Source organism: Stegostoma tigrinum, chromosome 29 (genome assembly GCF_030684315.1).
Source record: "Stegostoma tigrinum isolate sSteTig4 chromosome 29, sSteTig4.hap1, whole genome shotgun sequence".
Taxonomy (NCBI): Eukaryota; Metazoa; Chordata; class Chondrichthyes; order Orectolobiformes; family Stegostomatidae; genus Stegostoma; species Stegostoma tigrinum.
Window position 1 is genome coordinate 10,320,865 of NC_081382.1, and position 27,831 is coordinate 10,348,695.

Here is a 27,831-nt window from a genome sequence, read left to right on the forward strand (position 1 = left end):
TACAGTTTTACCTGGCAGAGTTATATGGCAACGACTCATAGTTGTTTACTTCCAGTCAGCATCAATTTATTGAAATAAATGGTCATTCTTGTTAAGCACAGAAATCTGGTTTGCATTTTTTTAATAAAGTAAACTGGGGAAATCTGCATACTTTAATACAATTTTTTAACCTTTATGTTGCTTCCAGGAATAACAGAGCTCGATTGCGAGCATGCTACCCAGTAAAGTGTAGCATTATGCAATTAGGACTCATGTCACTTCAGCACAGCTCCATCTACTCAGACTGTAAAGATTTTTCTTTTAAGAATCACATAAGTAAAGCAAAACCCCAAAAAGATTAGTCAAGGACGAAGAACCTCAATGATAGTCACTTACCAGAAAACTGCCTTTCTCCTCAAGGCATTTCTTCATCACTAGGTTAGCCATGAGTCTATCGGACTTCCTTTTTCAACTTAGGATCTTTTGTTGCAAGATTTGTACAGGTTTGGAAGACCCATGCAGCAAAGCTACGATCATAAAGAATTAGTACTTTTTATTTTCTAATGTCATTTGTCTCGATAGGATTATTTGCATATTCGTGAATTTTCTTTTTCAAATAACGTCCGAAATAAGCAATTTTATTTCAGAATGAAGGAATGACATGCCTCAGGGAGAAATGGTGTCCAACTGAATCAGCAAATTCAAGAACAATTTAAAAAATAAGAAAGGAAGATCTTTATAATGCCAATTTCATAATCTCAGGGTATTCCAAGGGGTTTTCCATGAATACTTTTGAAGTGTAACCATTGTTATAAACTATGTGAATAAAATAATCATTTCGATGAGAGGCATCACAGACACTAGACTGCTAGATGAACAACAGTTGTCTTTTCCAGTCCTTCACTTCCTTTTGCTCCTTTGATAAAGTATATGAGTGTTAGGTACTCCCAGCCCGATGCATTTTAATCGAGAAGATTTTTAGAACACCATGAATTTCAGAACAAAGTTTTCCCAATCTCTTTCGAGTTTGCTTATACACATGAGAGACTTCGGAGACAAAACACTTGGAGCAAGGCGAGATTGAGTTTCTGAAACTCACTAAATATGGTCTTTGCATTCAAACAAAACATGCCTCAAGCAAAACTAAGCACATATGCATGGCACTCGGAGAAATATTGTGACATATTATGCTATGAAATCTGATTACTCTGAACTGGACTTTCCAGGGGACAGAATATCACTAACGATGTCAAAAACAATCACAATCTGAGCAGGCTCACCAGTGAGAGGCAAAGTAAGGCAAATGCTTTTGTTCTGAGCAAATTAGCTTTGATTACTGAAGTCCCAGTGAAAGCAGCACTTGTTCTTTGACAATGAACATTTAGCCACATAATGATGTTTTGGTGGGAAAGACTCTTTCAGGTTAACTGCTGGAAGGATATGCTTGTTAACAGAAATTCTGTTGCTCATGGGAACAAAAGGTGTTTCCATTTAAGTAACACTCTAGCAGGTCTTCAGGATGCCTTATGAGATAAAACGATTGAGTCTTTGTTCTTTTCTGTGGTGCCATTTATACAGGAAAGAATACAGGCTTCTTTTCAAATGGCCTGTCAAGTTATACAACAACTAAGCAAATAGGCAAGGCTTGCAAGTTAACGTCTCCCTTCTTTTTCATCTCATATCATGCCGACCTGAAGCCCCATTCTACATTACAGACTAAATAAGAGACAACTCTTGAACCTCAATCAAGAAACAGAACTTTCAAATGAATAAATTGGATGCTAGTTTATTAGTACCTATTAAGTTTACTCATTGATCTTCATTTGGTGTTGGTTGATTAAAAATTTGGCTCACAACGCAACATTTGACTCAGATGAGTGTGTGTGCCTTACTACTAGTTTGCATGTCTAAATATGTCATTCACAGAATTTACAATTACCCTGTAACAATTGTTTCAACTTGTATATAGTAAAGGCAGAAAAGCAGAACAACAAAACAATGAATCAGTTTATCTATGGTCTGTGTTAACTTTTAAATTGATCAGGCGATATTAATAAATGAAGTTAATATCATGACATTAAGTGCTAAACTTACAACAATAATGTTAGGTTAAATTAAATTTCACCAAACGTTCAAAGTAAATGATTAACCATAAAAAAATTACAAGATCTTGGAACAAAGAAAATGTTAAACCTTACAGAGGAGTTCAGCATACATTCATGACTCACATCCCAGTTGTGAGAGATGCTATGCTGTTGGTGAAATCTTAAAAATGTAAGATGCTATCTGCCTGGTTGACTGGTTGTAATGATCCCTGAAATAATTCTGCTGATCAGACAGTCATTATTCCAGAACAGACAATATGCTGTGCATGGGGCCCTTGCCAAATCCCTCTTGTAACACATTCCCAGAGAGCTTCCCAAGAAATTGCATTTTATGCTGGGTGAATCCTTTATGTTAGTATCTCTCTGACAGTCTTCATTTAAATTGGAGCCTTCAGATAGTTCAGCCAGTTATGAGGGAAGAATAGACATTAAGTTAGACTCCTGAATAACTACTAAAAGATCCTGTGCCTCCCTCTCACACCCCCAAATAAACCCCGACCACATAGACCCCTTATGCCGCTGGGACCTGACAACCCCTTCCCTTTCCCCTCTCCTGATCGGTCCTGAGCCTCACTCTGATACCCATCGTCCAACCACACCAGGATCTCTCACCGCCATCCCACCAGGCCAGAACCACCCTCTCCCTCACCATACACTGACCCTACATTGACCCTCTCCCTAATTTCCCTCACCAGGCACCGACACAAACTGAAAAAAAATGTTTCCCAGTTCACCCCCAAGACATCTCCTGTGCTTGACCCCTCTGAATAACTCGGGACCTGATCACCACCGCCTCTCATTCCTTGTTGTTGGGCTCAACGCACCAGCCCTCATCCAATGGCCATGATTTCTCCATCTCCCATCCCCCCACTAGACCTGACGAATCCTTAACCCTGAGATAATGGGAACTGCAGATGCTGGAGAATCCAAGACAACAAAATGTGAGGCTGGATGAACACAGCAGGCCAAGCAGCATCTCAGGAGCACAAAAGCTGACATTTTGGGCCTAGACCCTTCACCAGAGAGGGGGATGGGGTGAGGGTTCTGGAATAAATAGGGAGAGAGGGAGAGGTGGACCGAAGATGGAGAGAAAAGAAGATAGGTGGAGAGAGTATAGGTGGGGAGGTAGGGAGAGGATAGGTCAGTCCAGGGAAGACGGACAGGTCAAGGAGGTGGGATGAGGTTAGTAGGTAGATGCCTCCCACCCCAAGCAAACAGTTCGTCCCCTCCCCCCACTGCACCACACAACCAGCCCAGCTCTTCCACTCCACCCACTGCATCCTAAAACCAGTCCAACCTGTTCTTCCTCTCACCCATCCCTTCCTCCCACTCCAAGCCGCACCCCCATCTACCTACTAACCTCATCCCACCTCCTTGACCTGTCCGTCTTCCCTGGACTGACCTATCCCCTTCCTACCTCCCCACCTATACTCTCTCCACCTATCTTCTTTTCTCTCCATCTTCGGTCCGCCTCCCCCTCTCTCCCTATTTATTCCAGAACCCTCACCCCATCCCCCTCTCTGATGAAGGGTCTAGGCCCGAAACATCAGCTTTTGTGCTCCTGAGATGCTGCTTGGCCTGCTGTGTTCATCCAGCCTCACATTTTGTTGCCTTGAATCCTTAACCCTTCTGCTTCACTCCAATTTGCATAAGATTGTCACTCCCTGAAAGAGCTCATTGACTTCCTGTTAAACACAAAACTATATGCTATTTACCTTTCTGTCTCTTTCTCTCACTGACTGTGCCATAATTTGAGAAAGTTCATTCTGTTTTTCAAAGTAGAAATGTGATACTTGAAGATGAAATGTACTAGACAATGTGTCCACTGAATTAAAACAGGAGACATAGTCAGTCTAGCCTGACTTATAAAACCAATTCCCAAATTGAAACACTTTTCTCAAAATACACTCCATTTATCTTATGCCATTGTCACAACAGCTATTTGCACTTATTTTGTGTGCTAATGCAAAAATAAGACCCGAGATTCCTCCACAGTAATATGTCATATGACAAGAATAAGAATAGCATAAATATTTGGCCACAGACTTAAACAGAAGGAAAATATGGGAAATAAAGGCTTGATGCTTCTCTGATATTCAACTCAAAATGGGGTGAGACAATAATAAGAAAATTGGCAAAATCAGGCAGAGAGGCCTCTCATCAGGTTCCCCCGAAATATGACCTCAATTTCCCCATCGCTGCCTCAGATACCGTCAATGTCCGCTCCTTCCCAATAGTGATATGTAAATGGCAGTCACATCATGCCATCCGATTTCGCTTCATCCTGTCACTGATGTCATGAACGGCAAGATAGAATGGAGGTAGTACCTGAAGTGAGGGTGACAAGGCCTTTGCTCTCCTCATTGTGACCTGAAAATCTCATCCATTGATGATCTTTGTCCAATTTACTATTTAATGTATCCCTGGGGTACTTCTGTGTCCTGAAGTTTGACTCCAGCCTCTCTTGTGCAATGGACATCCCCATTTTTATTAAGTCACCTTCTAATTCATAATTACAGGCTTCTTTTGCAAGTTGGAAATTCCAACAGGAACCTTCTCTATATAAGTGTCTCTGACCAAGAAAAATATATCAAGGTCAGAGCAGAATCAAGTTGACAGAAGTTCCACCATGATCCAGATCTTGCTGATTAGCATTGGTCAACATGTACTATGTAGTTACTAATCCTAACTGTAGCTCCACATTATAATCAAGGCGGAACCTTCAAACTAAAACAAACGAAATTTGTTTCATGTGGGAGGCAGAGAAGATGGGTAATATGCTGATAATAATGTGACTATGTTTTCCCCCCAAGAATCTATATTAGATACTTATCCTTTTAATCTATTTCACATTACTTGCACGAAGAAATGGATATTTGCACATCCATACCTATTTTCTGATAGACTGAGGTAGGGGATACTATAACCAGTATATTGACAACACCCAGCTCTACCTCTCCATTGCCTCTGTTGGCACACCCAAGCTCTCCATTTTTTTTAACACTGTTTTACTAACATCCACTATCAGATGAATAAAAATATCCTCCAAGTAAATATTGAGAAGACCAAAGCTACTGTCTCATTCCAGTCACAAACTCTGTCCCCTAGCCTTCAACCCCACCCCTCTCCTGGGCAATTACAGATTAGATTCCCTACAGTGTGGAAACAGGCCCTTCGGCTCAACAAGTCCACACCGCCCCTTGGAGCATCACATCCAGACCCATCCACCTATAACCCACACACGCCTGAACACTACGGGCAATTTAGCATGGCTGATCCACCTAGCCTGCACATCTTTGGACTGTGGGAGGGAACTGGAGCGCCTGGAGGAAACCCACACGGGCACAGGGAGAATGAGCAAATTCTGCACAGACAGTTACCCAAGGCTGGAAATCGAACCCGGGTCCCTGGTGCTGTGAGGCCGCAGTGCTAACCACTGAGCCACCGTGCCACTCTAGCAGTGACTAATTCAGACTGTTAATAACCTATGGCCCCAAATTCATCTCCCGACCAAATATCCACTCCAATAATGTGACGGTCAACTTAGCTATTCTTAACATCACCTGTTACCATACCCCAGTTCAGTTCAGCTGATGTTGAAACTCTCATCTACATCTTTGTTGTCTCTGGATTTGACTAATTCTGTTCAGACTCTCAACTTCCGCTCTCCATAAACCTAAGCCCATTAAAAATACCCATATCCTAATTCACATCATCCTGTTTATCCACTATTTTCTATTCAGTTACTGACATTGGCTCCTTGACCAATAATGGAAAGACCTTAAAATTCTTCTCCTGTTTCAAAGCCCTTTGTGGACTTGCCTTTCTGTTTCTTGGTAACAATTTACACCCCTACAACTCTCCGAAATCGCGCACTCCTTTAGATCTGACCTAACATACATTCCTGGTTTTAATCACTGTACTTTTGGTGGCCGTGCCTTCAACTACTTAGATCCTAAGCTGTTAAATTCTCTCTCTAAAGCTCTCCACCTCTTTTAAAAAAAATTTATTTGATTTATTATTGTCACATACCTACGTACAATAGAAAGTTTTGTTTTACATGCAAAACTGGCAGAACATGCCGTGCAAAATGTATTAGCATAGAATAGAGTGCTGAATGCAATGTTAATGGCTGCAGACAAGGTGCACAATGAGTGAGATCAGCTTTAAATTTAAAATTTGAGAGGTTCAATCAGAAGTCGAATAACAGTAGGGAAGAAGATGTTCTTGAAGTTGTTGGTACTTTGGCCTAAGCTTTTGTACCTTGAGCCTGACAGAGGAGATTGGAAGAGATTATAAGCGGGGTGGGAGGGGACTTTGACAATGTTTATTTCCTTCCAGGGGCAGGGAAAAATATACGTACAGTCAGTGGATGGAAGGCTGGCTTGTATGATGGACACTTTTTTAAAGATACTTCTTAGAATATAATAACCATTTCAGTCATTTATCTTAGCATCTCTTTATGGTGAGCGGATGTTGAAGATTTTCGTCCATTCTTCCGTGAGCTGCCTGGGCATGTTTGATATTCAAGGTGTTTTATAAACGCAAGTTTTCGTTATAACTGTGGGGGATGAAGTCTGATTTGGGAAATTTTAAACTCGGCCATTTTGTAAAAGGTACAAGAGACCAAGTGATTTATTTCCACGGCCACGTTCCGTCAACAACAAGGAGATACCTATTGTTCATGCTGCCATTAGTCTCTACAGTGTTGGACCGAACAATTGACTCATCTCTACTTCTCAATTTTGTTGTTTTCCTGTCTTGCACAGATATGCCCTTCGCTCAGACTCTGCCTCACCCAAGCAACCCAGCATCAGAGAACATCTACAGCCACAGACTCAGGCTGGAAAGATGTATAAAAAGAAAATCATGCTGCCAAAGGCATTAGGTGGGTGCTATTTTGTCTCTGATGGTGCAAAGATGACTGAGATAATCCAGTAACAGCATCCCTTACTCTGGAAGCCTAGGACAGTAGGTTCATTCAGAATTAAGTAAGATGAATAGCAATATGCATGAGCATTATAGAAACTGTTTGACAGAGTAGCACATGAGAAAGAGCCAGTAAATGTTGTCCTCCAAGGAAAAATGCAGCAAGATTTATTCCTAGCACATCTCCCATGAACGCGTCAAAGCATATGCTGGTTTTCAATAATGAAGGTGCCACAAATGTAATGTGATAGGAAAGATATTAATAGGATATATAAATGTGATCCTCACATCAAGTGGAAGTACATTTACGGTGAGATAGATCAATATTTGTGGTGGATAGATATGCATACACATCCACAAAATTGTTGAGAGATAATGCAAGGCATAATTTAATATTGGAATCTATAAACCATTTGAAATGCACTGTCATGCTTTATGATATGTGAACACGTCAACTTCATTCTTCCTAACCGCAGGCTATCCTTGATGCTCAATTTCAAAAATGATTCATGTCAGCTGTAAACAGTTCTACTGCTACTTTCTGGTTGCTTGTCTGTGGAATCATGTTTTGCAGTCTAAGAGGGAGCTGGCCCTCAGCTGTCAGCTGCCAACCTTGCTAAGATCATGAGATCAGCTTTTCAAACTAAAAAGTCGTGTGTGTGTGTGTGTATGTGTGTATGTATATATGTGTGCGTGTGTGTGTGTGTGTGTGTGTGTGTGTGTGTGTGTGTGTATGTGTGTGTGTGTGTGTATGTGTGTGTGTGTATGTTTGACTTAGTGGGGAGATGAGGGACGAGGGCAAAAGCGTTGGCGAATAAAGATTGCATTATAAGGAGGTAAAATATACACTGAAAAGCAAAATGGTAAGCCCTGAAAATCAAAGTATCAAAGTAGAGAGAGGAAAGGCAGGTCAATATTTCACAGGACGGCAAGATGACAGATCTGAAGGAGCAGGGGAAGAAACCGTGGGGGGTGCAGAGGTTTATATTCTCACTCTTAACCCACCATCCTCTGCCCCAAATCCAACACCGATAGCCATCATTATAAAAACAAGCATTTATTCCCGTCAATTTCAATGGAAGGGGTAGGGTCTGTAACAGGGCAGGACATCCTTTTGGCCACATATTACTGCCTTTATTGTGTCTCCGGAATCCTGAGGATATGTTAACCTCAGTTGTAAATTATCATGAGCCTTCTGCAGATGTGCAACGTTCTTTGAGATTGCTGTAGTTCATTCGTGAAATTATGTCACTTGTTCTCACACTCTCTGATCTCTTCATTTATTTTCTTAATAGTTTTCCCGTTCACAATTACACTCAAAAATACAAGGCAATCCAGGAAAATTTAATTGCAAGAAGATGTTTTTCCACCTGACACTCAGTGGCTGATTTACTGATGTGAATTTGCCCCATTAATAATGCCCCACTGAACGTCTGATATTTTATCTGTGGCTTTTTGTTAGTTGCTTAAGTTCATTAGAGAAACAGAATGACTGCTGAAACTGGCATCAGGCACTGATGTGCCAGAACAATGGAATATCACCACCTGCGAGTTCCCCTCTAAACCACTCACCATCCTGACTTTGAAACAGACCACTATTCCTCCATTGGGTCAAAACTCTGGAACTCACTCCCCAACTGCCTGGTGGCTCTACCTACAGCAAAGGGACTGCAGCAGTTTAAGAGGACAGCTCATCTCTACCTTTTCAAAGACAGTTAGGGACTGCAAATAAATGCTGGCCCAGCCATCATTGTCCACATCAAATGAATAAATTTTATTTTAAAATCAGGTGGAGGTGGGAGAAAATGGCTGTGTTCAATTGGTGGTTGTAGACTTTGAAGACAAACATTCATAGGATGCTAGAATCACTAGCGAGGCCAATATTTGTTGCTCAGCCCCAAATACTCCTTTGAAGTTGGTGGTGAACTGCCTTCTTGAACCATTGCAATCTCTGCAGTGTAGGTCCACATATCATGTGAGGAAGGGAGCTCCAGGGTACGGAGACAGTAACAGTGAATGGACAATGACATAGTTTCAATCAGGATGTGTATACCTTGCAGAGAAACATGACCGTGGCGATGTTTCTGTCAACCTGTTACCTTTGCCAAGGAGAAAGGAGTTGTGGATTTCAAAGTTACTATTGAAGGAGCCTTGGCAAGTTCTTGCAATATATCTTGTACAGAGTATATGTTGCTGTCATTATTTGTCAGTGGCAGAGACAGTCAATGCTTATGCTGGGGAATGTGTTGCTAATCAACTGGATGGCCACAAGCTTCTTGAATCCAACTCACTGGCTCGAACAACATAGCCTGCTGCAGTCAACCGGGCAGATACAGTATTCCATTACATTCCCTGCTTGTATCTCAAAAGATAATGATCCACTGTTATTTGCTATAGGCAAGATCTGTACTGGGAAAGTTTGGCTAGGGGAATAATTCTGGAATTCCAGTCATCAGGGCCTATTGCCTTCTCAGCATCAAGTGTCTTCAACCATTTCTTAATATCACATGGAGTGAATCAAACTGATGGAAGACAGAGATAATGGGAGCTGCAGATGCTGGAAAATCCAAGATAACAAGGAGGGGGGCTGGATGAACACAGCAGGCCAAGCAGCATCTTAGGAGCACAAAAGCTGACGTTTCAGGCCTAGACCCTTCATCAGAAAACATCAGCTTTTGTTCTCCTAAGATGCTGATTGGCCTGCTGTGTTCATCCAGCCCCACACTTTGTTATCTTATGATGGAAGACTGACATCAGGGATGCTGAAGATTTAATGAGGAGACTGAGAAGGATCCAACCAGCACTTCAGCCTGAAGTTGGATGCAGCTGCTTTATCCTTATCATTTGTACAGATGTGCTAGGCTCCCTTATTGTTGTAGTTGGGAATATTTGTGGACCCTCTCCTTATGTTTAGCTTATGAATTGTCCACCACCATTCGTGATTGGTAGGATGCCAGTTTGTTGATCTGATCCTTTGCTTATGGGGCTGCAAAGCTCTGTTTATTTCATGGTATTTCCACCATTCAGCATCTATGTAGTCCTATGCTGTTCCTTCACTGTTAGTGAGTCAAAATATAGGAACTCCCTTCCTAATCTCAATGTGGATGTCCGAAAATCCCATAGCACTTCAAGTAGTCTCCTGTTACTTTCTCAAGGGCAATTAGGAATGGTCAATAAATGAGAGCTCTCTTCCACAACTGTCATTGGATGCTGGATCAGTTGTTAGTTATAAAACTGAGACAGATAAATTTAGTCAAGCAAAGGCATTAAGAGATGTGGTCAAAAGCAGTTATATGAAGTTAGATCATTGATCTGCCAGAATCTCATTAAAAGGTGATACATACTCGAGGGGCTGAATGGCCCTGTTCCTATGTTTCTATGCTGACCCAGCCAGTGATGCTCACATCCTCTTGAAGAATTTTTAAAAAGAACCCAAATTTGATAGTAGTCATACAAGTTACTTTCTGTGTTTCCTCAAGGTATTAGAGTATTTAGCCCCTTCTCAAAGCAGATTTTTATTAACCCATTATCCACAGTATATTTCTAACTTCTATACGGTATTTAGCTCATAAGTAAGTGTAAAACAAAGTTGTAAAGAGAATTTTAAATTTACGCAAAATTACTTCGATTTGAAACACAAATTTCAAGATCTATTTGGGTCAGAGACAATATCTTGCAGTGTGATATCATTATCAAATTAAATGTGATTTATGTTCCCGTGTGCTTGTAAAACAACCCCGAAAATTTAAGATGATTTTTGAACTTAAGGAGCATTAAATAGGGAGATTACCAAAAATGTTACAAAAGCAAAAATTGCTGGAAATGCTCAGCAGGTCTGACAGCGTCTGTGGAGAAAAATAAAATCAGAACTAACGTTTTGGGTCCGGTGGCCCTTCCTCAGAACACCAGACCTGAAACATTAACCCTGACTTTTTTCTTCACAGATGCTGCCAGTTCTGCTGAGCTTTTCCAGCAACTTTTGCTTTTGTCCCTAATTTACAGCATCAGCAGTTCCTTTGCATCTTTTTCAACCAAAAATGTTATCTGTCCTCTCAAAATGTCCACCTGACTTGCTGTAGTAACACACAGTGAGTAACTCATATCAGGAGTAACTTGGGCCTCCCCATCCACAGAAACCTTCAAACCACAGCCCTCATTCCCAAATAACCACATGGCTCCAGGTAAGTGTTTTGGATATGAATCAAACATTTCCAGTAACACAAAGTTAATGAAAGTTGGGGCATTAAATATATGCTGTGTTTTCCCATTTTCAGGCTGTTTTCCTCAAGGTGTTTAATGGTGAATTGTTTCATCATGGCCAATTCTGATTGTTCTCACACATCTTTTATAAAGTTCATTCGTGGGATATAAACATTGCTGACTGGGTCAGTATTTATAGCCTAGTTACTACTGAGAAGGTGGTGGTGAGCTGTCTACTGATCCACTGCAGTCCACTTGGTGCAAGTAGATCCATCATAGATCCTCAGACAACACATTCCAAACCCACCACCACTTCCACTGTGATGGGCAAGGACAGCAGATACATGGCAACACCGCCACCTTCAAGTTCCCCTCCAAGACAGCCAGCATCCTAACTTGAAAATATATCACTGCACCTTCACTGTTATTGGGTCAACCCACACCAGGTGGATTGCAGCAGTTCTACAAGGCATCCAACAAATGAATTTTTTACAAATATCATTTAAAAGGGAGTTCCAGGATTTTGACCCAAGAACACTGAAGGAACAGCAATATAGTTCAAATTAGTTGCTCTTCGGCTGTTTGATGCAGCTGACTTTGATGGAGCCCAGCTTATGGAGCGATCCGGGAGAAACAGATGTGCTCCTCACTGCGAGGTCTTGGTGATGTTTGCATTACTGGCACTATATTGAAACTCCAGCTCTTCATTGCTTCAGACACTCTAAGGCAGGAATTGCCCATTACCCAGTACTTCAGTACCATTCAAACCCAGCAGATGGTGCAGATGGGGAAGTCAGTGCCCTGTTTCGTCAACGGAGACCTGGAAATGCTGTCCGACGGTGGGGGGTGGGGGGGTGGTGTTAAAAGAAGAATGAAACTTTTCCCTCTCGACTTCCAAAGGAGGTCATGCCTCGAGAGGGATGCTGACAGATCCCAGGTGAGTTCTGGCTCAGGAATCAAATTCAATGGCCAGCCATACCTAAGAGGTTGTCTCTGTGGTCCACATGTGTAAATGCTTTTTTTTGTCTCACCTACTTCACACTCACAGGGACATCTCACGCTTAGACTCTGCCATGACACACAGTTCTCAGTAATGCTCATGAACTACAGCTCTCACTTTTGCACGATCATGAAGACTGAACAGTTCTCGCCCACCAATCCTCCAAGACTACTCATCCTTCTGCCCACTGCACTTATAATTCACTCCTGAGAACATCTGACCACTTCTTCAGTCCCACTATCGGCCATAACATCTCTCACATCCACTGTCAATGTACTCAACACTCCAGTTGCAGCATTTCAGGAAAAGAGGTCACATGACTAGGTTGAGGACATAGGTCAGAGGTCAGTAGCACATGATAGGCTCCTCCCTATTTGTGAAAATTGTTGAAACTGGCCCGAAAGAGATGGTAACCTCTCATGTGGGAGCAAAGAGAATTTCATTACCAACTAGCTGTGTAAGTTTCATTATATTGTGCTGATCTGCTCTCTATCATTTTATTTTAAAGTTAATACTCTGTATATAATGAATCCCGGTTGTACAGTGTGGAAACAGGCCCTTCAGACCAACAAGCCCTCATTGATTCCTCAGACATCCCACCCTAACCCATCCCCCTAATCTGCACATCCCTGAACATTATGGCCAATTTAGCATGGCCAATCCACCTAGCCTGCATATCTTTGGACTGTGGGAGGAAACCAGAGTACCCAGAAGAAACCCACACAGGCACGGGGAGAATGTACAAACTCCACACAGACAATGGCCCGAGGGTGGAATCAAACCCAGGTTTCTAGCGCAGTGAGGCAGCAGTGCTAACCACTGAGCCACTATGCTGCCCTGGATCAATGTTAGTGTTAATTCATTCTTAACCTATGTATGCTTTTAGCCCTTTTATAAGATTCTCTTATGCAGGCATCAGTAACACCCAATAGATAGATGCAAAGAAGAGGACAGTGCTATCCTGTCTCAGGCTGTGTATGGCCACCAACGCTTGGTCAACTGCTCTTGCCCATGGTGCAGTCGACATCTATTTCTTCTGCACTGTTACCACTCTCCTCTAACAAAAGCAGCTTTCCATTTGTCATGTCTTGGCCACATTTAGAGGTCATATTGCACAGGAACATGTAGACAGGCAAAGACATGTGCAAGATGGGCACAAAGGAATTACAAAGAATGATTACTTGTCATCTGTATGCATTGTGACACAATTTGATCTCAAAATCTGATTTGGATTTTGTTGTGCCTTGTTTTGACAATGCAGCTAAGAAGTCACTATGTAAGTCAATGATGGAGGGAAGATAAGGTGACAGATTGTTGGTAAATGGACAATTGGGTTCGCATTTCCTGGTATCACTGTTCAATGAGTAGTTTTTGCTCGACCTGACCAGAAAGGGCTGGAATGGGCAACTCTTCCATTTCTCTTCCTTCTCCTCTTCCTCAGATTATTACAGATTAGCTGCTGGCTGTGCTTCTCTAATGATGATGAGTCCCTGCAGCATGCAATTGAGTCATAGAGCCATACAGAATAGGAACAGACTCTTTGGTCCAACCAGCCCATGTCGACCATAATCCTAAATTAACTTAGTCCCACATGCCTGTGCTTAACCCAAATCCCTCCAAATCTTTCTTATTCATATATTTATCTAAATACGTTTTAACTGTACTCACATCTACCACTTGCTCTGGAAGTTCATTCCACATATGAAACATTCTGGGTGTAGTTGCCCCTTATGTCCTTTTTAATTGTTTCTCTACTTATCTTAACAACATGCCCACTAGTTTTGAATGAGGTACAAGACACCTGTCAGTTACCTTGCCTGGGTCTGTACTCGTTAGAGTTTAGAAGGATGAGGGAGGATCTAATTGAATACTTACAGATATTGAATGGCCTGTACAGAGTAGATGTTGGGAAGATGTTTCCATTGGTAGGAAAGACTGAGACCTGAGGGCACAGCCTTAGAGTAAAGGGAAGACCTTTTAGAACGGAGATAAGGAGAAACTTTTTCAACCAGGGAGTGGTGAATTGATGTAATTCACTGCCACAGAAGGCTGTGGAGGCCAGGTCATTGAGTACATTTAAGACTGAGACAGATAGGTTGTTGATTGTCAAAGGATCGAAGGTCACGGGAAAAAAATGGGAGAATGGGTTTGAGAAATTTATCAGCCATGATTGAATGGCAGAGCAGGATCGATGGACCGAATGGCCTAATTTCTGCTCCTATGTCTCATGGTCTTACCTATACCTCTCATGATTTTATAAACCTCGACAAGATCATCCATCACTCTCCTGTGATCTCATGAAAAAAGTCTCTGCCTATCCAGCCTCTCCTCACAACTTAAACCCTCCATTCCTGGCAATATCTTGGTAACTCTCACGGGAGCCTTCTCCACCTTAATGATGTCCCTCCTATAACAGACCAGCACAAATCTTGTCATCCTCTGTGCTGGGTAGGACAGAGCTCTCCAAAGAAGCCAAGACAAGATAAGAATTTTTTCAGCCTTTTGGTGGCTTTTGCTGTCAGCATGCTTTCCCGCATTTGCATGGACTGTGCACAGGGTGCACAAGCCATATCTACACAAAGGCAGGCCTTGTCTCTGGTTTATCAAGGTGGCTCAAATGCAGATGGTTAAGCAGGTGCTCGCGGAATGAAAGCATCATATCCCTTCCTAGGATTTTAGCCATTGACCTACATGATCCTCTGCTTAGGAACACAATTCAAATGAGAACCACGAGACTTGAATTCCTTCTGGTTAATGTACCATCACAGAGTTGATATTTTGAGAACTCACAGAGCTATGTCTGTGCAGTCAATGATGCTTCACCATGAGCTAACTTACAATCTTTGCAACAGCAATTTGCTAGCTCTTCCTGCAGCTGTCTTTCAGGGAAGAAAGGAAATCAGCTCTCTGAAAATACAAAAACTCAATGCCCTTCATGAGGCATCATTAGGATTATGAGCTGGGAAGTGTACAGAGTTGAGGGTCAATTGTATCTTGACTCTAACAATAGCTGTGCATCAGGTACTGTAGTGGCATGGTACTGTTACCTGAGTCTGTTCGATAAAACGTTCTCCGTGATCACGCCTTGTAAATAGTGTGTTCAATAAAGCCTTCCAAACTTCACTGTAACGCAAGTAGACCTTATCTCATGATATGGTGTTACATTTATCATCTGCTGCAGCCTGAAAAGAGACAGAAGTATAAAAGCTTGTTGCTGTTATTGTTCTGCTTTCAAATAAAAATTTTCATTCAATATAGAGAACCTTTGGCATAGTAAAAAGTCCCAAGGAATGAAATCACCAACTATTGATACTGGGTCAAAACCTTGAGCTGAATCTCATGCCTTCAATGGCCAAGTGTGAGCCTTTAAATCTCTCCCTGAAGCTAAATGTGTTTTCCTGCAGTAACTTACCTAATTCAACCATTAATTGCTGTTCGAATCCCTCACGATGCGAATTATTCCTTATCCTACCATACGCCATTCATGGAGGAACCTGGCACTGAGAGGGTGTTCACTCTAGGGCCAGCACCCCCAGGACCCACTGCCATTCCACCACACAAGCCCAGTCAAAAATTCTCACCCAGAACACCAGGTCAGAGAGATCTACAGTGTGGAAAAAGGCCATTTGGCCCAATATGTCCATGTCAGTGTCAAAAACACCCATCTAACTATTCTAAGATAACAAGGTGTAGAGCTGAATGAACACAGCAGACCAAGCAGTATCTTAGGAGCAGGAAAGCTGACATTTCAGGCCTGGACCCTTAATCAGAAATGGGGAAGGTGAAGGGGGTTCTGAAATAAATAGGGAGAGAGGGGAGGCAGATCGAAGATGGATAGCGGAAAAGATAAGTGGAGAGGAGACAGACAAGTCAAATAGCCGGGGATTGAGCCATAAAGGTGAGGGTAGGTAGGGAGGTAGGGAGGAGATAGGCCAGTTCAGGGAGGACGGACAATTTGAGGGGGGTGGCATGAGGTTAGTAGGAAGGAAATGAGGGTGTGGCTTGAGGTAGCAGGAGGGGATAGGTGAGAGGAAGAGCAGTTAGCGAGGCGGGGATGAGCTGGGCTGGTTTTGGGATGCAGCAGGGGGAAGGGAGATTTTGAAGCTTGTGAAATCTACATTGATACCATTGGGCTGCAAAGTTCCCAAGCGGAATATGAGGTGCTGTTCCTGCAACCTTCAGGTGGCATCATTGTGGCACTGCAGGAGGTTGAGAATGGACATGTCGGCTAAGGAACGGGAGGGGGATTGAAATTGTTAATGACTGGGAGGTGCAGTTGCTTATTGTGAACCAAGCATAGGTGTTCTGCAAAGCAGACCCCAAAGCCTCCGCTTGGTTTCCCCGATATAGAGGAGGCCACAACGGGAACAGCAGATGCAGTATACCATATTGGCAGATGTGCAGATGAACATCTGCTTGATGTGGAAAGTCTTCTTGGGGCCTGGGATAGGGGTGAGGGAGTAGGTGTGGGGGCAGGTGTAGCACTTCTTGCAGTTGTAGGGGAAAGTGCTGGGTGTGGTGGAGCTGCAGGAGTGAGTGGAGCGGACAAGGGAGTCACGGCGAGTGGTCCCTCCGGAAAGCAGACAAGGGTGGGGATGGAAAAATGTATTTGGTGGTGGGGTCGGATTGTAGATGGCGGAAGTGTTGGAGGATGATGCGTTGGATCTAGAGGTTGGTGGGGTGATATGTGAGGATGAGGGGGATTCTCTTTTGGTTGTTATCGCAGGGACAGGGTGTGAGGGATGAGTTGCAGGAAATGTGGGAGACACGGTTGAGGGTGTTCTCGACCACTGCAGGGGGTGGGGATGTTGCAGTCCTTGAAAAACAAGGACATTTGAGATGTACGGGAGAGAAATGCCTCATCCTGGGAGCAGATGCGGCGGAGGGGAAGGAATTGGGAATAGGGAATGGCATTTTTGCAGGAAGGTGAGTGGGAGGAGGTGTATTCTAGGTAGCTATTCTAATCTCATTTTCTAGCACTTGACCCATAGCTTTGTATGCCTTGGCATTACCGATGTACATCTAAATACTACTTATATATTACGGCTTTTACTGCCTCTACCACCCTTGTAGTTCCAGACTGCTATCTTCCTCTGGTTAACAAAGATTTTTCTCTCATTTCCTCCAAACCTTCTACCTTTATGTTAAATCTATGACCTGGTCATTGATCCTTCCATTAGGGAAATAGTTCCTTCCTGTCTATCTTATTTGTGCCCCTCATAATTTTATATATCTCAATCATGCCCCCACTCAATTGCCTCTGCTGGAAGTATCAAAATACTTCAGTTTGTCCAATCTCTTCATAACCTAAAGTCTCCAGTCTATGAAACATCTTTGTTAATCTCCTCTTATTTCCTTTCCAGTGCTATCACATCCTTCCAATAATGTGGATTCCAGAACTGCTCACAATAGTCTAGCTGCGTTCCAGCCAATGTTTTATACTGTTTCAGCATCTCCTCCCTGTTCTTAAATTCTATCCCTCAACTAATAAAGAGAAGTATCCCAAATCCCCACTGAACCACTTTATCCACCTGTCCTGATAGTTTTAAGGACAGGGGGCCATTCACACCAAGATTCTCGAGACGTCTCAGGGTAACCATTTATTGGAGTGTTAGATTAATTCACTGAGTTGACTGATTTTCATGCAAATGTTTCATCTCCATTCTAGGTGACACCATCAGGACAGAACAACAGAGCTTCAACAGAGGCTACACAGCACTGACGATGTCACCTAAAAGGGAGATGAAACGTTTGCATGAAAACCAGTCAGCTCGGAGAACCAGCCAACCACTCCATCTGCAACCTGAGTAACAGGTTCATGCATTACTGTTCATCATACGTTGACTTGCCTTTTTTGTCCTCTCCAAGAGTATTACCTCACATTTATTGCAATTAAATTCCAGTTGCCACTGGTCAGCCCGTACCATAGCCTAGGATCTCATGCCACTCAAAGTCGCAGGTCATTCTCTTCACTGTTTACCATCCCACCAATTTGTATTGTAAGTCTATAAGAAATAGGCCTTTTGGCCCATCAATCCTGACCTGTCATTCTATATCATAGAACCTCTACAGTGTGGAAACAGGCCATTCAGTCTAACAAGTCCACACCGCCCCTCTGAGAGACCATCCCTCCTATACCCATTACCCTGTAACCCCTACCCATTTCCCATGTCTAATTCACCTAACTTGCACACCCCTGGACATCACAGGCAATTCAGCATGGCCAATCTATCTAACCCACACATCTTTGGACTGTGGGACGAAACCGGAAGCACCCGGAGTAAACCCATACAGCCACGGGGAGAATGTGTAAAGTCCACACAGACAGTCGCCCAAGGGTGAAATCGAACAGCCTCTGGTGCTGTGAAACAGCAGTGCTAACCATTGAACCATCATGCTGCTCGAAAGGGTCATGGTTCATCTGAAATTCCTTGTGTCCTCTTTCTTACCCGTTCCCTGTAGCTCCTGATCATCTACTGATCAAGAATCAATCTATCTCAGCCTTAACAATATGCAAGGACTCTGCCCCACAGCTCTCTATGGCAAGAAGTTCCAAAGATTCACAACCCTCTGAGAGAAGAAATTCCTCCTCATATTTAACTTGGTGCCCTTTTATTCTGAGGTGGTGTCCTCTGGTCTTGGTTTGTATCATGAGGAAAACACCATCTCAATATTTATCCTGCCATGTCCTTTCAGAATCCCATACATTTCAACGTGTTCGCCTATCATTCTTATAAACTCCAGTAAGTAGAGTCCCAATCTGTTTAGCCTTTACTCATGAAACAATCCCTCCATACCAGAGGTCAACATGGTGAAACTTCTCTGAACTTCCAGCAATATCTTTCCTAAATAGGGGACCAAAACATAATCATAGTATGCTAATTGTAGTCTCACCAGCGCCTTGTACAATTGGAGCAAGGCTCCCCTACTCTGTACTCCAATTCACTTGAAACAATATTCCATTAGCCTTCCTGATTACCTGCTGCATTTGTGTGCTAACTTTCTATGTTTTGTGCATAAGCATATGTGCATACCGAATCCACCATAAACAAATTATACCTGATCTTATGAAAGCCAGCCTTCCCCAATTTGAGAACTTTGATTTCAGGCCTAACCTTGCCTTTTTCCATTGCAATTTTGAACCTCATGGACATCTGGTGGCTGAGTTATGATCAAGGTCATCTCTAAGGTGAGGAGGGTAGAGCACAGTGCAAGAAGAAAAAAATCAATGATCTTATGATGGATAATGATGGGTTATTGTAGGTGGAGGGGCTTAAATTAGTTCACAGGTCAGCGCAACATTGAGGGCTGAAGGGCCTGTTCTGCACTGTATTGTTCTATGTTCTACGTTACCTGTTCCTCCAGGATGTTCTACAAACCATTGAATGTAATGACATCTGCTTCTGTGCTCTCTGCTTCCTCAAAGGGAAAGGAGTACCAAAATTGGAAAGTCTTGCTAAAACTATATGATCCCTACAATGTGGGGCAGGCCACTCAGCTCATCAAATCCACACAAATCCTTCAAAGAGCATATCTCACCCTATGCCTGCGTGTCCCATTGCTAATCTATCTACTCTGTGCATCCCTGAACATGATAAGAAATTTAACACAGCTGATCCACCTAACCTGCACAGCTTTGGACTATGGAAGGAAACCCAAGGAGAAAGTATAAACACCATACCAAAGCTGGAATTGAACATAGAGCCTAGGGGTTATGAGGCAGCAGTGGAGGCAGTCCAGAGAAGGTTCACTAGGTTGATTGCAGATTTTGAAGTACTACCTTATAAGGACAGATTGGCCAATATCCATTGGAATTTAGAAGAATGAGAGGTGATCTTATTGAAACATACAGGATTTTTATATGGGGATTAATAGGGTTGGTGTGGAAAGGTTATTTCACCTTGTGACGAAGTCAAGGATCAGACTGCAGAATAAAGAGATACATATTTCAGACAGAACTGAGGAGAAATATGTCACCTCAGGACACAGTGAATCTGTGGCTGCATCATTAAGCATTTTCAAGGCTAAGATAGACAGATTATTAATCAATAAAAGGGTCATGTGTACGGGGAAAAGGCAGGAAAATGGATTTAAGAATCAGGAGGCCAGCCATGATTTTATTGAAAGATAAGAATGGCTTACTTCTGCTCCTATTTCTGATCATCATACGGACATTGTGTAACAAGGCTGAGCAACACCAAAGGGATCCATGTCTTCACCCCCTCCGAGGGAAGTTTTTTTTCCCCTGGCAAGGGAAGGGAAGGAGTGCTGCATGGGATGCAAAAACCTACATGTTCCAGCACCAGGACAAGTAACACTGGCCATCCCACTGTATCAGTCACACTAACCAGGTGAATATCATAACCTTTGATTTGCAATGACCTTTCAGTCACTTATGTCTCTATTCTCCCAAGGATTAACCTATCTCTTGCAGAGGAGAGATCCTCAACCTCCCTGAACAATCATCTGCACTGCCTCCTGGTGCACACCAGCTGGAGGATGGATGGGAGTATATCGCTGGGCTCTGAGAGATTACTTACCGAGCCTCACACACCAGCAGCTCCACATGCATGGAGAGCAAAACCACTCCAGGCCACAGGCAATTGGAGGACTTTCAGAGACCACAAAAGTGCTGAGGCCCAACAGGAGATGAACTTGGCCATGCAGGACTTCGTGTAGATACACAGGGAGGAGCAGCTGCAGCGAGCACCAATCAGGACTTCCCAGTCCCCATTGCTGACAAGAGGCGGGGCGATGAAGTGATTGCATCAGTTCACTGCGTGTCATTACTCAGATGGTGAAGGTACTCCAGCAATTCACTACCGATTACTGTATAAACTCGACAACCAGGCTTACAACCTGCCTCCATGAATAGGTTGGTGGATGCCATGGAGATCCAGGCCCAGCATCCTCTGTAGGAAACATCGAGCTGTTGGAGCATGTGACGAGTTGAACCTACCAAGAACCCACCCTGGTTTCCATTGTCAAGTTTTCCTAATGATTGCTTTGTATGCCGTGTTTGGTAAGATCCCAAGCCCTGGCAAGTTGGACTGTTAATAAACATGTGATACCAATCATCACTGCCGACTGGTCACAAACTAACTGTGCTGCTTGAGAAGAGTGAACAAGGTATGGCGAGATGATCTTGATGCTATAATTAGCCTTGTTGAACATCTCACTCAATTCCATTGCTGATAGCCTTCATAATCGGTGCCATTTAGCGAAAGGTTCCATCCCATGTAAAATGCTGAGATTTTAATGAGCATCTTAAATTCATGGAAAGTATAGATGTGCAAAGATCCAATTGCACAATAGGGATATGTGAGGTCATTGGGGAATTTAGACAAAAGGTGAGGATTTTAAAAGTTGAAGCAATGTTCAACTAGGAGGCATTGTTAGTCAGCAATGCAGTGAATGGGTGAATAGAATCACATTAAATGAAGGTGCTGAACACATCAGCCTTTGACGATTCATTTCAGAGAATGAGGTTTCATCAGAAAACAGCTGCCTTATTTCACATAGAGTTTTACTGAGATGGAAAGTGAAATATCTCCACAAAGGCTGGTATCCCATCACCGAGTCACCTTTTATTTACATGTGCAATGTGCATTGTGCATTGTGCATTGTGCATTGTGCATTGTGCATTGTGCATTGTGCATTGTGCATGACACTGACCTAGCTAGCACAGGCTCAGCTCCTTGAGTAAAGAGAAGCCCGACACTCCTGCTTATATCTGTCAGCCAGGGCTCCCTGATTGGACCAGATTAACAGCCCCAATAAAGGAATTCATATTCTATGATGTCCAAAAGCTGACCTTATTCCAATCACTGAAGAAAGGCTCAACTGTATTGTGATTCACCCCGTGCTAAAAAGTAATTAGTTATTTTAACAAGGGAAAAACAGTGATTAAATTAATCCTGTGAAAAACTCATGCTGATTATTTGCTGTATTTATTATTGTCTTTATTCAATGCCACCTGCAAGAAAATGGATTTATCATCATTTTCGTAGAGGTAGATCAAGTATTGCTTTAAAGAATCTTTAAAATATATTCAAAATATGAACTAAAATACAAAATGTTCACAGAAAAACCACCAACTCAAATAACTGTGTACATCCAGTCTGTTTAAAACCATTTCACAGCCCCTTGATCGCAAAATATCTTCAGCTTGAATGACATGGGAATGTATTTACAAAAGCAACTTGGATTCGTATATTATTGTAAATGTGTATTTGCATGCATCTTTTTATGAAGAAAGGTCCAGAACCGAAATGTCAGCTTTCCTGCTCCTCTGATGCTGCCTGGCCTACTGTGTTCATCCAGCTCTACACCTTGTTATCTCTGGATTTGTATATTATGTTTAATATCACAAAATTCCCAAGGTGCTTCATCAGAACTTTATCAGACTAAAACGGGCACCAATCAAAGAAAGAGTCATTAGGCCAACTGACCAAAGCCTAGGTGAAGGAGGTAGCTTTGAAGAAGCAGCTTAAATGGGGACAGGCAGAGATGTTTGAGAAATGGAATTGCTGAGGATCCTCAAAGGTTATAAATCTTCAGAGATAATGGGAACTGCTGATGCTGGAGAATCCAAGATAATGAAGTCTGAAGCTCGATGAACACAGCAGGCCAAGCAGCATCCTAGGAGCACAAAAGCTGACATTTCGGGCCTACACCCTTCAGCAGGTTGTATAGATTGGGAAAAATGAGAATTTTCAATTTGCAGCATTGATAAATCAGGAGCCCATGTAGAACAATAAGTATGGGCGTGATAAAGTGAACGGGATGTGAGTTCAGTCAGGTTACAGGAAGCAGATTATTAGATAAACTTACATTTAGTACATAGAATATAGAACATTACAGTGCAGAACAGGCCATTCGGCCCTTGATGTTGTGCTGACCTGTGAACTAATCTAATCCCATCCCCCTACATGATCCCACCATCATCCATATGCTTATCCAAGGACTGTTTAAATGCCCATAATGTGGCTGAGTTAACCAGGGCCAAAGTAGACAGACAATAAGTTCCTCAAGAAGAAAATGAAATGGAAGACTATGAGGCAAAGGAAACACAGACTTTCTTCCTTGCAGCCTATAGCTAATTATAAAATGCTAGTGGAGGATGTAGCAACTGTGATTTATACTTTTACAATTAACTGTAATCCTACAAAAGCAATTGCTTACAACATATGACTTTGCACCCTTTTGAAGCAAAAGGAATCTCTATTAAAACTTTGGTTTGGGATTTGGTGTTATTTTACTGTAATTGGCCCACTGTTCCCAAATAACATATAAACAAACTCAGAAGATGTGATAAACAATACATGATATATAGCAATTTTACACATTCTTTATTGAAATACAGACAATAGTGAAACTGATAAACATCATCTGTTACGTTTCTGTATTCCGTTGTTTGGATAAGAGACAAATCATTTTTAATGACCACTTTCACTGAGCCTCAGCCTAGTTGAAGGTGACTTAGTTGAATCTACAGGCAGTACACAAACACTGTTTGTAGTCAACAGCTAATAAATACTTCAATGCTTCTGGGAAAATACATATCTATTTTCTGCACCGGTGAAGAACAGTAGCAGATTTTTTTTGTCTTTTCAAAGCCATTTCTCCTCAAGGCATTGGCTTGTATTGGTCTGTTGTTCCTGAACTGGTTGCTTGCTCCCAAGACCAAATTGCATTGCTGATTCTTGTCAATAAGCTGCAACAGTTCAAAGAGTTATCACCAAGTCCATTGCAGCTCTCATCTTATATTTACCTGAACATGCATTTTGACAGTGTTACTGGATGCTGTGAACATGAGTAAGAAACAACACTGCTCCTTCATTTAGTATTGGTTGGTGCCTACTAACATTCCAAATCAAACAGTTGCATTGTTCTCAGGGCAGTTTGAATTCAAAAACTAAGGGGAACTTTTCAGAGGGAGTAATTAACTAAAACGCCATCTGCCTTCTGTGCTACATGTTAAAATATCCCAGAGCATTATTGGCTGGGAACATTTTGGAGAAGCATTTGGAGCTTGCGTTAGAAGAAACAACTGCCTAGAGCATCATTAAGCAGCTGAACACCACTTAAACAGCCAGCTAGAGCGCATTGTAAAACTGCAGGGCATTTTGATACCTAGAAATTTGAACTGACACACTCTCCTAACAATGGCCAGCTGATTAAAAGTAAACAAGTGGTCACAAAGATTTTGAGCATTTTAAATATTGTGACTCTTCAATTGTTTTTCTGAAAACTTCTGAAATATGTCAGGATATTTTCTGGGGAACATTCCCAGTACTCCAGCATTGGTCTCTTACCAAATTTAATCAGGAAAGTTCTCTTTATTGAAAAGTAGTAACAACTATGGTACTTATATTACTGGAGAATTTATAGGATTCATGAGGAGAAAGGGAGATTTTTGTTTATCAGCATCTTTCAGAGTTGCCTTTGAGTTGGACAAAGAATGAATGAAGGGCATAAGGCCATACACACCAGCAGGAGAGAGGAATGGGCGGGATAGGAAAGTGAGATGGTGTCCTTGCCTACTATGGATATTGAATATCCTTCTTCATCTGGATCTCCTTCACCATGTGTTTTAGTGCCTCAATTGAGAACTGCTTCTTTTTTGCCTTGGCCCCTGAATGACCATGAATTTTCTCCTCTGCATAATGGTGCTAAGAAGCAACAAGGAGCAGAAGACATTGTTGAGAGGTCAAAATAAGGCTTATAGCATGTTTGCCTTCATTGGACTGGACATTGAGCATAAGGATGGACAAGTTATACTGCAGCTTCATAGAACTTTATTTTGGCTGCACTTTGAATATTGCATACAGTTCTGGTCACCACACAACCAGAAGGATGGGGATGCTTTGGAGAGGGTCCAAAAAAAAGTATGATCAGAATGTTGCCCAGAATGGGGTATTTTAGCTATGAAGAATGGTTGGATAGACAGGTTTCGTTTTCACTGGGACACAGGATGTTGAGTGATAGAAGTTTATAAAATTATGAATGTAAAAGAGTGGAAAGTGTGAAGCTTTTTTTTCCCAGGATGGAGTGGTCAATTATGAGGGCTCAAGTTGCAAGGAAGGAAATTTAAAACAGATGTGCCAGGCACATTTTTCACACAAGGGGTGGCGAGTGCCTGGGACCTATGGCCAGTGGAAATGGTGGAAACAGACATAATAGCAGCGTTCAAGAAGCACCTGGGCGAATGCATGAGCAGGAAAGCGAGAGAGGGAATGGAGCCTGTAATGAAGGCAGTTTCAGTGTGAAAAGGTAAAATATGTCGGCGCAGGCTTGGAGGGTTGAAGGGCCTATTCCTATGTTGTATTGTTCTTTGTTCTCTTTGTTGCAACTCTCTGGGGTAGAGAATTCCAGACATTCACTGCCCTCTGACGGAAGAAATTCCATTGCATCCCAATTTTAAATGAGTGCCCTTTTATTTGTAACTTTATCACCCGGTTGGAGATTCCCTGCATCTTTCCTGTCATCTTCCTCAGAATCTAATATGTTCAAATAGATCTCCTCTCATTTTTCTAAACGGTAATGAATGATGGTTAACCTGTTTAGCCATTCTTGATAAGTCAACCCTTTTATCCCAGGAATTCACCAAGTGAATCTGTTTTGAACTGCCATCATTGCCAATTTATCCTTTGTTTAATAAGAGGCATAAAAATTGATTACAGCATTCTAGCTAAAGTCTTATCAACGTCATGCATGCACAATTGTAACAAGACTTCCCCATGGTTAAACTCCAAACTCCTCAAAATAAAGGTGAAAACTTAATGTTCTTTCTTAATTGCATGCTGCACTGATGTGTTAAATTATTGGTCGACGAGACAGTGTTGTGGAGGTGTGCATGCCGAGCATGGAGGAGACTGAGTCATGTGGGGCAGAGATCAAGTTCACTGCAGGGGAGAGATCAAGCACAGCATATGGGGGAGTGAGCACAGAGTGGTGGAGAGCGAGCGCCGCAAGTGGAGAGGGAGCTCACATGAGGATTGTTAGCCCTTGTGGGGAAGCCCAGAGTGGAGTGCCTGCAGGCCCATGGCAAAATAAAAGGCTGTAATTCTCCATTTTTTTCTACTTTATAAGAAGGAGTGTAATGTTTCACCTTTAACTTTATTTCTTTATTTTTCTACTTTAAACCTAAGATTTTAGACATAGGCACCTTTGTACCTGATATAGCTCTGGAAATAGTGATTTTATACACTTTTAGTCCTGTGTGCTCCTGTATCCTTACACTTGTGTACATGTAACAATGAACTTAATTCAAATTCTACTAGAAATAGTCATTGTCTGGCATTTGTATGGCATGAATGTTACTAGCTACTTTTCAAACCAAACCGAGATATTGTCTGGATCTAATTGTACTTGGATATGGACTGTTTCAGATTCAAAAAGGCTTGGACTATATCCAGACTTGGACTGCACAGTGACAAGAAACATTCTGTTTCACTATATTCTTGAGCAGGAGCATTACGTTAGCAATATTCTAATCCACTGGAACTGCCTCAGAATCCAGTGAGATCTGTGATATTATGCCTCCATTATGTATATGATCTTCTTCAAAAACTTTAATACAAGTGTTCTTTGTCCATTGCTTTATATAAATATACATACACACACACACACACACACACACACACACGATGTTTACAGTGTGAAGACTGATGAAAATTATTTGTTTAAACTCACGCACACACATGCACACACACGCAGACATACTCATGCGCACAAGTGCACACGCACGTGCACACACACAGACACAGGCGCACACAGACACACGCACATACACATGGGATGTTTACAGTGTGAAGACTGATGAAAATTATTAGTTTAAGTTATCTGCTGTTTCACTGTTCCCTGCTATTAATTCCCCCGTTACATTGTCCAAGGGTTGAACACTTGGAACACAGGGCTTAAATGGTGACTTCAGCTGATAGGACATTTAAGAATGCACTTGTTGGAATTGGTCTGCAAACCAGCAAGCCAGCAAACTGAACTGACTGGGTCCACACCCCGCTCAGTAAAAATCGATGACTTTGATCTAAAATTACATTAGATAAACCATATTGATATTAACCTCTGTGATGGGTGAATTCCTGGTGTGAGTGCAAGATAGTTTTGTTACCAATTCGTTGAGAAAACAACTAAAGAACAGGCTATCCTAGATTTTGCTTTGTACAAAGAGAAAGGGTTAATTAATAATTTTGTTGTGTAAGATTCTTTAGGAAAAACATGGCCATAACATACTAGAATTCCTTATTTGGATAGAAAGTTAATCTGAAATTAGAGCCTTAAATTTAAACAAAAACAAATTATGAAGGTGTGAGTGGTGAGCTGATTATGTTAGATTATGTTAGGTTGGGTAACCTCACTATAAAGTATCACAGCACACAGGCAAAGTCTAATATAAAAGAAACAAATGCATGCATTGCAATAATTATATATCAATTTTTAAAAAAGAATGTAATAGGAAAATTGGCCTAACCATAGCAAATAAGAATTTAGATGTAGCATTAGATCTAAAGACAAGCCATGAAACCTTGCTAGATAAAATAGTGAGGCTAAGGGTTAGGAGTAGTTCAAAATTCAGCAAAGGAAGGCCCAAACAGT